Below are 12966 nucleotides of genomic sequence, written 5' to 3' on the forward strand. Positions count from 1 at the left end.
TCCAACCCCAGATCGAGGTATGTCAGTAATTTACTCTTTTAAATTGTATTTCCCAATTCTTCATATTCTTACTGTTTTTCTATCTTATTTTTTATAATCCTCATCAGAGAATATTTTTCTCATTGATTTTTAGAGAGAGTGGAATGGAGAGAGAGAGAAAAAAAACATTGATGTGAGAGGCACATTGATTTGTTGCCTCATTATTGAGTATCGACCCCTGAACCAGGAGGTCACGGTTCGATTCCTGGTCAGGGCACATGCCCGGGTTGCAGGCTCTATCAGCAGCAGGGGGTGTGCAGCCGATTAATGATTCCCTCTCATCATTGATGTTTCTCTCTCTCTCTCTCCCTCTCCCCCCCTCCCTTCCTCTCTCTGAAATCAATAAAAACATGTTTTGTTAAGATATGGATGTTTGGTGTTATACTGCCATCTACTGGATATAAGTCAAAATAGTGGCTTAGAGATTGGGTATTGGGCTCTCTTCCATGACCTCCCTCTGGGAAGAAGGCAGGGAATTGGAAATTTAAAAAAAGAACATTTTTATGTCATTCCCCTTTACGAACAAAGAAACAAATATATAAGTGAAGCAAAATACTCTACGTCATAACAGTGATTCTAATAATGTGAAATTCATGTTTTTAGATCCACATATTTATTCATCTTCTTACTCCAAAGTTTACATATTTAATCGCCACATTTATATAAACAACCTAATTTAAAGAAGAAAGAGACATTTTTATTTAATTAACAATATTGTTGTTATTATTGTTATCCCTGGCTGATTTACGTTGTATCAAGCACCACACTAAGACAATTAACCAAATTTTAATAATTGAAACTTGGGGTGAAGGAGTTGGGCTTTTTGGTTCCTGTTTTCTCCAAGAATCCTAAGTTCTGCTATCTGCTCACCCACCTTTCCCATCATTAACTTTCTAAGTTCTACATATCAGTTTCTTTCATAGAACCCATTCATTGAAACTAGCCCTAACGGGTTTGGCTCAGTGGATAGAGCCTCGGCCTGCGAACTCAAGGGTCCCAGGTTTGATTCCAGTCAAGGGCATGTATCTTGGTTGCAGGCACATCCCCAGTAGGGAGTGTGGAGGAGGCAGCTGATCAATGTTTCTCTCTCATCGATGTTTCTAACTCTCTATCCCTCTCCATTCCTCTCTGTAAAAAAAAAAAACAATAAAATATTTTTTTTTTTAAAAAAGAAAGTATATGCTCACTGGACATTTTCTGTTGTTTTGTCATCATTCTTAATGAGAACATACATAAATCCCCATTATTTCTTTGCATCGGGAGAAAAGCCTAAAATCAAATAATACTAAATACTTAATACTCAAACAGTAAAAAAAAAGATGGGCAAAAGCAGAGCAAGAGAATACAATGGAGAGTGCCCTCAGCGGCCCCGGATCTGCCTCTTGCTTCAGCAGTGTTTGGACGAAACAGCCCCAGGGACACCCCTTCTTCCAGCCTCAGGCCACTCTGCCGAGTCACCACCTTCAGAACCACCTTCCAGACCAGCCAACGCACCGGGTTTTTTCCTACCTTCACTCCTTATTGCCCAACAGCCCTGAGCTCCCAAATCCATCAGAATTATTCCACCAACGCGGAGGCTGCGGCCAGCCACCTGGCCAACCCGCATCTGCGGGCCCCACACCTACCTCCCCCTGGGCTTCTGTGTCCACCGTGACGACGTGGCTCTCCAGGGCCTGGGCCGCCTCACCTGCGAGCTGGCGGAGAAGCCGAGGGCCGGAGCGACTTAAAGTCGCTGAACCAGCGCGGTGGCCGCATTCTCTCCAGGACGCGCTGAGGCCTCCCCGGATGAGGGGGCAAAACTCAGCGCGCTGAGGCCTCCCCAGATGAGGGGACAAAGCTCAGGACCAGGGCAGCCGCCCTGGCCTCAGAGAGGAGCCTGACCCTGGCCCTTTGGGAGCTGCAGGCCCTGGTTCTCTCAGGTGGAGGCTCCTCCTGCCTCACCTCCGCAGGCTGCTGCCCCCCAGGCTGGGCTGGGAGTATCTCTTCCAAAGGCTCACCCCCAAGCACAAGTGGGAGCCTGAGGAGCTCAGAGGCCTTTGAGGGGCCCCTCTGCATCTCCCTGGTGTCTGGCTTTTCCCTGAGCCGCTCCCCGAAACTACTAGCCATTCTTTTAACCACCCTGAAGCCCTCTCCCATGCATGGGACCAAATGAAACAATAAAGCTTTTTGCAGAAAAAACAAAAAAGAAAGAAAAAGAAAATACAATGGAGAAAAGTAATTAGAGATGGCAATATTAATATCAATATTGATATATATGAAAATGTGTTTAAAATCAAATCTTTTATTAGAGAAGTTTAAGCAGTTTGTATTTATTGTCATGCCATGCTCTCCATCTGTTACTGTTGGTCTTTTTTTGGTGACTCAATATCCAATGATGAACTGAGTCAAACTAAAACAATGAAAGAATAAAGATTTCAGGCAACATTCCTTGTCTGTGCTCCAGGCCCTCAGCTTTGGAGCATTGCTCTGGCTAGTGAGTGATGCAATCCTTAACCAAAGACATCGCCCGGCCTTCTTGATCCTGGACCATAATCCTAGGCCCAGTTTGAAAGGGGAATCAGAAACTTAGCTCCAAGGGATGGAGGTGAAATTCAGCTTTTATGCTCCATTTACTTAGAACGATCCTCTGATTATTACAGGAAGGTTTTGAGCATGGCTGGGGAAAAAATTACACTTCTAACCTCATCACAAGCGACTCACCCCACTGAATCTTCCTCCACCGAGAATTTTCCTCTGGCTCTAAAAACTTTGGTGCTTGGTGCTTGCTCCCTACCCCAACTGTGAGCACTCTGGCTGCCGCTTCCAGCCGTGCCAGTATGTCCTTATCACTTCAGCCCTCACACACAGTGCTCATTGTCATGTGATCATGATGCTACAAATCGTGCATAAGCAAAAAGTGAGATAAAGTACTTTTCTTATATTCTTGATAGTATTTCAGATCTAACATGATTTCCTAGTAGTATTACACATTTCTTTTTAATTTTATTACACTCTTCTTGGGAAAATTATGTAATCTATCTAGTACTGATAATACTGAAAATAATATCTACTTCTCAGCTCAGGCATCTCTGGCCAGGCGGCGCCAACATGGAGAACAACACTGAGCCGCTGAAAGTCTCCAAACAGATACACTCGAAATGTCCTCAGGCTGAAGTCCTATCAAAGGGAACACACAGGATCCTGCAGAGCTGAGATTCTGGGCCTTTCTTCAGCAGAGAACTAACCCATGAAATATTTTGAAAGGACCTTGTGCAGAAAGCCATGAGTGGAAAAACCAGTTTTTCAGAGAAGGGTAAGTTGAAAATATTTTATCCTCTTTAAAAATGAAGAACTTAGAAAGAATGCAGATCTCAAATCAATGCAGAAGCTCAGGTTATGCACTAATAATAAATATCTGTTGCTTTTAGAAAGAGCGGGGTGAAATCCTTACCGTGTCATTTTTCTTGTCTTTCAGCATCAACACAGAGGCAGGAAGAGAAAGCTGGAGTCTTAAAGGGTCCTATTCTGTGGCTGAATGCCAGGCTTTCCTGGATTAACCTGAATAGACCTTCATGGGGGCTCAGGTCCACAGTCACAGAGACGATCAGCTCCTAGAACCAGGCCTTCGCAGGAAATAATGACGTCGGGAGGGAGCTTCTGAAGAGGGATAGCGGGCCTAGGACTCCCCCTGATCCCTCTTCTGGCCACCCACGGGAGTTGAGCAGTGATTGATTCCGGCCACAGGTCTTGGCCAGTAGGAGGTGGTGTAAAGTGTAGTGGAAGGACTATTGGTTTTGGAGGCACACTTTCTGGGCCCTGCCTTTGAATATACCCCAAGTTGTTAACTTGCATAAGCTTCAGCTTCCTCATTTAATGAGTACCGGCCTGCACACCTCACAGGGTCATTGATGATCGCTTGGGAGAATGTGTGTGAAAGAACTTTAATATGGCACCGTGTTATACATTTGTGAACCTTACTATTATTGCGTTGAAATTTTGACCTTGAATCCTAATCCCTAGGCATTCAGAATCTAATTTTGAAAGAGTTCATTCCCAGTAGAACATTTTACTCAGCTCCCAAATTTGTCAGAGCTATTCCACCGAGGTGAAGGCTGTGGTTAACTGCCTGCCAACCCGCATCTGCAGGCCTCCCACACCTACCTACCTCTCTCTGGTCTTCTATTTCTACACCAAAAAAAGTATATTTTTTGCTAATTTGACAAAAAAAAATAGGTACAATTTTGAGTATGCTATGCATATGTTGGGGCAGGGAGTATGTAGGAAATCTCTACACCTTCTCAGTTTTTCTGTGAACCTAAAACTGATCTAAAAAATAAAGTATATATTTCTCCAGGCTGGTGTGGCTCAGTGGTTGAGCGTTGACACATGAACCAAGAGATCACCAGTTTAATTCCCAGCCAGGGTACATGCCCTGGTTACAGGCTCAATCCTCAGTGGGGCACATGCAGGAGGCAGCCAATTGATGTTTCTCATTTTTAAAATATAGAAAATATTAGAACACGGGCTTCTTTCGGTATGAAGATCAGCTCTTTCCAAGCAAGAGGTTTTTTTGAAACCCTAGAGATAAATCTGCATATATAAGAAGCCAGATCCCTAGACCTTGTTTCAGTCTTTATCCATCTTGGCCAGTAGGTGGCACCCTTCTCATACAAATTTTTTTTAACAGTCCACAGAGTAAAATGGATCCTACTTTCTATTTCCTTTTTGCTACAGCTACTGTTACATCATTGCTACAGGGACATTCCCTTTCCAAAAACTTTCTCAGGGAGGGAAAAATCCTTTCATATGAGAATTTCCCTAAAGCCTAGAACTTTCACTCAACTTTTGCTTTCAATTGGTGGCTTTGTACTCTGAAGGAAAAACTGACAGCCGGAAACCTTAATGAAAAAGGAAACAGCGGCATGAATGGGCAGTTACAGCGTAATGAGGAGTGAATGAGGAAACACACTGGGGATTTCTACTTGGCGTGAAAGGGAAAGATATGGGAGTGAAGGAGTGGGATCCAGAAAGCAGAGGGGAAGGGGAAATTGTGCCGGGTATCAGAATTATTAAATGAATACTGTATATAGATATGGGTATGGTAACAGACAAGAGAGGTCCTCATCTCCCCCAGTTGCTAGTGGGGGTGGATTTCTTGTGATATCCCAAGAAAAAGAGACTCACACAGGAGGATGTGATATTGTAGAAAGCTGTCTTTCCATGGCATTATGCCCCTGAGTTTCCAAAATTCCATTTCCCTTTGCCCAGTCATGGAAGTGTAGCTAGGGTTTCAATAGGACTAGAATCAGTCTATGTCCAGAGTTTCCTTTCCATGTTAGAGCAGAATCCAATCCAGCATCGGGCTCGCCTAGTCTGTGTTCCCCACTGTAGTCCATCAGTCCATGGCACGTGGGGTCCACACGGCCACATGGCTATGGAGGAAGCAGGGGAAATGCCAGGAAGCCAAGAGCGTAAGAGCAACAAGAGAGAGAACTCCTTTGTTTAGAAGATTGTGTATTCCCAAATATTTGCATGCTTGCAGTGGCCACGCTCATTTTGGCCAATGATCTGTCCTCCGAATGACTGACACACAAGTATCTTCCCTAGGTCACCCCAACTTTACTGGACATGCATCTGCCTTTTCTTCGTTGGATCCCTTTCCCCAGTGTTATGCAGGGAATAGGCCAAGTGGCTCCCTTGGGAGTGCAAAGTTGCAGCTTCCTGGGGAAACTGCCCAAATGACAAGCCTATAATGTCTGACCTTCCCTTTGCTTCTGTCCTATTATTAATAACTAGCTGACCACAGTGGTCTTAATTACTCTCTCCCTTCAAGAACTTAAGCCTTGTAATCTTACAAGGAGATAAATGGGTGAATATCTCCATCTTCTTGTAATTGCTTTCTGCTGTCACAGGGCATAGTCCTGCCTATCCCAAGGCTCAGAGGTTCTTCCTGTCTGACTGAGGAAGGAGGAGCAAACGGGAAGGGGAGTCTTCATGCAGGGAAGAGGGATTCTGCAAAATCCAGGTCAGCCTGGTGTCCCCGGGAGGTGACATAAGCAATGTCCAGAGGATGACGCGTTAGACAAGCTGGCATTCTTGTTGTACTCTAGAAGTAATAAGCTTGAAAAGAAGATTAAAAGGCATAATTCAAGCCGAACCGGTTTGGCTCAATGGATAGAGCGTCAACCTGCGGACTCAAGGGTCCCGGGTTCGATTCCGGTCAAGGGCATGTACCTTGGTTGCGGGCACATCTCCAGTGGGGGGTGTGCAGGAGGCAGCTGATCGATATCTCTCATCGATGTTTCTAACTCTCTATCCCTCTCTCCCTTCTTCTCTGTAAAAAATCAATAAAATATATTTTTAAAAAAGGCATAATTCAAAAGTGAGCAGGCTTATGGCAACTAAAGATCTGGCGAGACGTAAAACCCATGTGATAAAGGGAAATACTAACTTAGTGTTCCAGATGATTTTGGAGGAGCGGCTTCCCTGGAGGCCAGTGTGTCACACCTGTCTGAAGCCCTTCTGTCCATCGTACTAAAGTTAAGAGAAATATTCTAAGATTTCCCCCATGAGAAACTATGAGCCTTTTCTGTCTGAACCATTTGGACAGAAAAGGGAAAGCAGTTTCAAGAGAAGCCGATAGACTGTCCATATTTTATTGGGTCAATTATAATTCCAAATTGTTGAGTTTCACTTTACAGTTTCACTGTGAGGACACAGTGATGCAGATGGCTTCTAAAGTGAGGCTTATATTGTGTGAGTAAGCAATCAGGTAAATAAGGACATAGGCATACGTTTTATGAAAACAGAAGAAAACAAAACACATAGTAAGTTATAAAGCATTTGAGAAGACTTCCATATGTAAGGTTTTAGTTGGAATGGCATCAAGCAATGACAACCTGATGGATTGTCTGTAGTTTGAACATCTCTGGTGATGTCATCAGGTCTGAATTCTGTGTGGCGTGCAGACATAGCCTTAAAAACAAAACTCTGAAGACAGTTCATTGTAGTGGAGTCCAATATCCACAATTGAGTATTGTGGTTTTTATTAGCATATAATTTTGGTCCCCGAGATTACTCTCATTTTTAGAAAGCCTGCATTAAGTCCAGTTTTAGTTTGGTCTTATTATTTGCATAAACATAAGAAGACTAGTAACTGATCAAATAGATCACACAGCCCTGGATGGCGTGGCTCAGTGATTAGAGCAAGTATCAGGTGAAAAGATTTTCAGTCCCATTGTCTTAACAATGAACGGCCACCAGGGGACCTCACCTTGGGATGGAGCCGATAACCAGAATCCCTCCTCCTCCCCAGCGCACAGCCACAGCGTGGAGAGGTGCTTTGGCTGGGGAACTGGCAGGGGGGTGGCAGGAGGCAGAACTCTGGGTCTGCAAGCCACAGCAGCTCCAGTTCCCCCTCAGTGCCGTGCGCCCACGAAATCCAAGCCTGCTGAGGCAGGTGCACTGTCAGGGCAGAAGCAGAGGAGACAGGAGGCCAGGGAAGAGAGTCTGGGGGTTCCTTGGCTCAGAGCCCGGTACCGGTACCAGGTGGCTGTGAGCCTCGTTTTAAGTCCTCATCTAGGGGCACGGGCTTGCTGGTCTCTCCCAGGGCTCAAGCAAGCTGGAGTTTTGGGTACCAGCAATGAATCTTAAGGCAGCAGTGAGTGCGTGCTGGCTCCCCATGTTCTGCGCTATTCTAGCACCCAATTTCATATTACGCTGCAGGGACTCCTAACCCTGGGGCCCAGCCAGCAAGGAGTGTTTAATGTTCTACATTAACTTAAATAAACAGTAATTTATCCAATTACATATTCAAATAAAAATTTATATACTTCAAAATACTACCGATATAATTTAAAATCATTCGAAACTACTAAATATTTTTGAAATTTTTAATTATTTTCTTAACATTTACTTTTGGGTACTTAATTTTACTTTGCCTTCATATCAGAAAATAATGTTTAACTTCACCAGCCGTTAGATATTCATCTAGATATTGTCAACAGTTTTTCTGTTTAGCATTGGACAATGAGAAGACAATTTAGACAAAATCATCAATTTGAATCTTTTGTATTTTGAATTAAATCTAACTTCCCAAAGGACTTCTAGTGGTTTCAATCCGAGCCTAGTCTTTTCAAACAAAAGGAAACAACTTTAACATAAATGTATAATTGTATAAACATTATCATGTGAGTAGTTAATTTTCAACTCTGACCCTGAACTCTTCTTTACTCTTTTTTATATATTTTTTTTATTGATTTTTTACAGAGAGGAAGGGAGAGAGAGAGAGAGAGAGTTAGAAACATCGATGAGAGAGAAACATCAATCAGCTGCCTCCTGCACATCTCCTACTGGGGATGTGCCCGCAACCAAGGTACATGCCCTCGACCGGAATCGAACCTGGGACCTTTCAGTCCACAGGCCGATGCTCTATCCACTGAGCCAAACCGGTTTTGGCTTCTTTACTCTTTTTATTTTGCATAGGAAGCCAGGTTGCCTCAGCTTTCTAGATTCCTACTCTTTAAATCAGTGGTTCTCAACCTTCCTAATGCCGCGACCCTTTAATACATTCCTCATGTTGTGGTGACCCCCAATTTCATTGTTACAAATTGAACATAATTAAAGCATAGTGATTAACCACAAAAACAATATGTAATTATATATGTTTTCCGATGGCTCTAGGCGACCCCTGTGAAAGGGTCGTTTGACCCCCAAAGGGGTCGCGACCCACAGCTTGAGAACCACTCCTTTAAATGGTAGGTGCTAGTATCTGAACGTTAGTGTCCTCCCAAATTATTTTTTTAAATCCTATGCCTGGAGTGATGTAGGTGGGACCTTCGGAAGGTGCTTAAGTTGTGAGGGCCCAGACCTCATAAAGGGGATTACTGCCCATATAAAAAAAAAAGAGGCTCCCGAAGGCCCCTCCTCCCTTCTAGCTAGTGAGAATACAGCAAGAAGTCTGCGATCCAGAAGGCCCTCTGAGCATGCTGAAGCAATGATCTTAAATCTGTTATTAATAAGCTACCCACTTTGTGGTATTTCGTTATCAAAGCCTGAACTAGACTAAAGCAGTAGGTATGAAGACATCTTCAGCAAATCAGCTCATTAGAAACTGGACTCTGTCTTATTTGCTTTGTTATTTGCATATTTGAGGACTCAAGGATAATGTCCACGTCTACCTTGAGTGGAAGAATGACGCAGCCCTTTCATATAGACAGGGAACACAGAAACTAGAGCAGGGCCTAAGGGCAAGAAAGGCTAAAAATATATATTCAATTTTGGACATGTTCAGTGGAGGTATTCTAGGGTAGCCAGTAGAAATATGCGTCTTATGTTTGGAGACATGATTTTGACTAAGGACGTACATATGCCAGTCATAACCATGGAAATGACATTTGGAACAATTTGGGAGGTCGAGACTATGTGCAGAGAGGATGAAGTGTGGCACCGAGCTTAGAACTGTGAGGAACACCAATAGTCCCTAAAATGAAAGGGGATGGTTAACAAAGGAGAGGGGAGGGTCAGGAAACAGGCGATGGTGGCACAGAAGCCAGACGAAGATCAGACTTCAAATAGAGGATGTGGTCAATGTCAGATGCTTCTGAGATGTCAGCCACACCCAGCTGACAGTGATCTCTGACCTGTTAGATGTTGCTTATTGTAAGCCTTGGCTGAGCAGTTTCAGGTCCCTTCTAGAGCCTCTGGATTTCGGCCCTCAGGCTTCCAGAACTTCGGACACTCCTCTGCAACATTATTGCTCCCTGCTCACCGGGAAGCAATCACAGGAACCGAGTAGGTGCTCACGAGTTCTGAGGCCTCTTGGGTAGATCCTGCCCGCTCAAAGCCAACATCACTGGTGCATGGGAAGCTCAGAGCTGAGAATGTTCTGGTCTGTGGAGAATTTCATCATCACAGTTTAGAATCTAAATCACAAGAAACTCAAGATTTACTTCCCTGCATCCCCCTGATCCCTGGAGAGGCCTTTGCCACTGGACAAAGCACAAGGCAGCTGGGTGCCCTGGGATGTGCATGTGGTAACCCCTGAGCAAGGGAGAATGGTTCCACGAAGCTTCACCCCACTTCATTATCATTTTATTTTTTATCTGATCCCAAAGATTTCACTTTGCTTTCTCCCACCTCCCTAATGTATCGCCAATGGATTTCATGTAACTCACTTTGATTGTAATGTATAAAACAAGATGCAAAACAGCCATTCTCCTTTATCTCAATCTATTGAGATTTTACTTCCCAGCATTTGTCGACAGTTTGACTCAAACTCACAAAAATTCTTCTTATAATGGTCTAAGTGAGAAAGTGAAGATTATTCAGAAAGTGGTGATGGAACATAGATAACAACTTGAAAACATACAATAAGCTCCCAGGTGATGCTGATGATCTGGGGACCACATTTTGGTTTTAAGCAGAATCTTTGCTCAAGCATTCACTGTTCTCAGCCTTAGCTGCACATTGGAATCACCGGGAATGTTTTTAGTCTTATTCCCCAAAGGTTCTGATTGACTTGGTGTGGGGTGTGACCCAGGCATGATTGATTTTAAAAATTTCTAATGTGTAGTCAGGGTTGAGAGTCATTATTGTAAATTTAGTCTTCCAAATGCTTCTTGATTGCTTTTTCCTCTCTTATGCCCATTACATGTACCTTTAATTTTTTTTTTTCCCATTGCCTAGAGAATATAGGTCAGACTCCTTAGGATGGCTTACAAGGTCCTTTACAATCTCATTACATTCATTCATTCTTTCCAAAGAACCTGTTGATGATGATGGTTGCACAACAATGTGAATGTATGTAATGCCACTGAAGTTCCCAATTAAACATGGTTAAAATGATAAATGTTGTTATGTGTACTTTACCACAATAAAAAAATTGAGCACCTTAAAAAAAACATACATTAAATTTTATATCAGAAGTCTAGTAAAGAGTCATATCCATAACAACAAAATACTAGGATAATTATACCACCTCACGGGAAAAAATTAAGAAAGCATTTTTAAAGTGAAAAAGAAAAACTAATCTCACTACATTACAAAAAGAAGGTGTATGTTAATACATATACTAAAAAATGATGGGAAAATATTTGCTGTAAAGAAAGATTAATATTCTTATTAAAATAAAGATTTCAATAAAAATTACTCTTCATTTCAACCAGAAAGAAAAACTATTAAACAGGACACAAGCAGTAAATGCCACTTTGCAGGTTAAGAATTGGCACTGCCAAAGCAGTAGGATAAAGGGCAAGGAATGTGACATCAGTACTAAGTAAAAAAACAGGAAAATTATCTCCAAAAGGTCAAAATGCAAAGAAAAAGCAATTTTGATCTCAAAAATTAACTGAATGGCCCTGCCTTTGTAAAACTGTAATACTGTTAGGGGTAGAAATACAATATTGGGGACTAGCTATAATTGTAATATTAATCATGCTTTGTTAACCATGATTTTTCTGCTCTGATTAGAAAAAGCACATTCTAACCTGGTTGAGAGTTGTATGCCCTGGAACATGGGAACTAATATCGAAATGCAGTCCATCCTCCTTTTCTGAGAACTGCCTAGATCAGGGGTGGGCAAACTTTTTGACTCGAGGGCCACAATAGGTTCTTAAACTGGACCGGAGGGCCGGAACAAAAGCATGGATGGAGTGTTTGTGTGAACTAATATAAATTCAAAGTAAACATCATTACATAAAAGGGTATGGTCTTTTCTTCTTTTTTAGTTTTATTCATTTCAAACGGGCCGCATCCGGCCTGCAGGCGGTAGTTTGCCCACAGCTGGCCTAGATTAACAACCTTGTTGCTGAGATAACTTGGTCCCAGAGGCACCCACCCTCTGTGACCTCCCCAACCCCCATTGCCTGTAACCTGTAACCACTATATCTTGCCTACTTTTCCATGTAATCTTTGTCCCTCTAGCTGATTTGTGGGGAGGGGAGAGTATGGTTGGAATAAAAACTTATATATGACTCAACTCTGTCTCTGTTTAATTGGCTCAAGTAGTGACAGACAGGCCAGACCCATTGGTTGTTCGGTTACAATACTGAGGAAAAAAATCAATGCAAACAAATGCCAGTTAAATTATATTTATTACATAAAGGGATCATATAACTTGATATGAAAAACAAGGCAACCCCAATAGGTACTACAAAGGCAAAGGACAAGAACATCTGATCAAAGGAAACAAATATTTAACCTCATTAATAATCAAGGAAATAATTAGGATGCCATTTCTTGCTTATTCTATGCACAAGGCTAATTTCTATGCACAGCCATTTCTACATTTTCTATTTTCTAAATATACTCAAATGTGTTATTTTTAGTAATAAAAAACGGAGTCATTAAAAAAAAACATAGAAGTATGAAAACTTCTGCCAATGCAGAAATCATGAAAAGCATTGAAATGAATCAACACTTGTATGGGCAGTGAAGTTCAGATCCCTGGAAGCCAATTCCTTTTGCTGTGGTTCCTGAGTTTTATTATGGTATTGTCAATAATAAGGATGTTCCTGACTTACACTATGACAATTTCCTAAGTATAGGGATATACACATACATATACGTGTATGTTAAGTGTATATATGTAAATTTTTTCTTCAGGTAGACATTCCAGGAAAGTACTTCAGAATTACTTACAGCCCTGGCCAGTGTGGCTCAGTTGGTTGAGCGTCGTCCCATGAACTGAGAGGTCACCTGTTTGATTCCTGGTCAGGGCACATGCCCAGGTTGTGGGCTCAATTCCCAGTAGGGGGCGTGCAGGAGGCAGCCGACCAATGTTTCGCTTTCCCTTTCCCTTCCTCTCTCTCTCTATAAAATCAATTTTAAAAATATTCTAAAAAAGGAATTACTACAGAGGACTCCTGTGATTCCTTTTGCTGATAAGGTCCCATTAAGATCTCCCAAGGTAGTTCTCAACAAATAGGGAGGCCTTGGTATTGAAGAACA

Source organism: Myotis davidii, unplaced genomic scaffold, assembly GCF_000327345.1.
Source record: "Myotis davidii unplaced genomic scaffold, ASM32734v1 scaffold197, whole genome shotgun sequence".
NCBI classification, from domain to species: Eukaryota; Metazoa; Chordata; class Mammalia; order Chiroptera; family Vespertilionidae; genus Myotis; species Myotis davidii.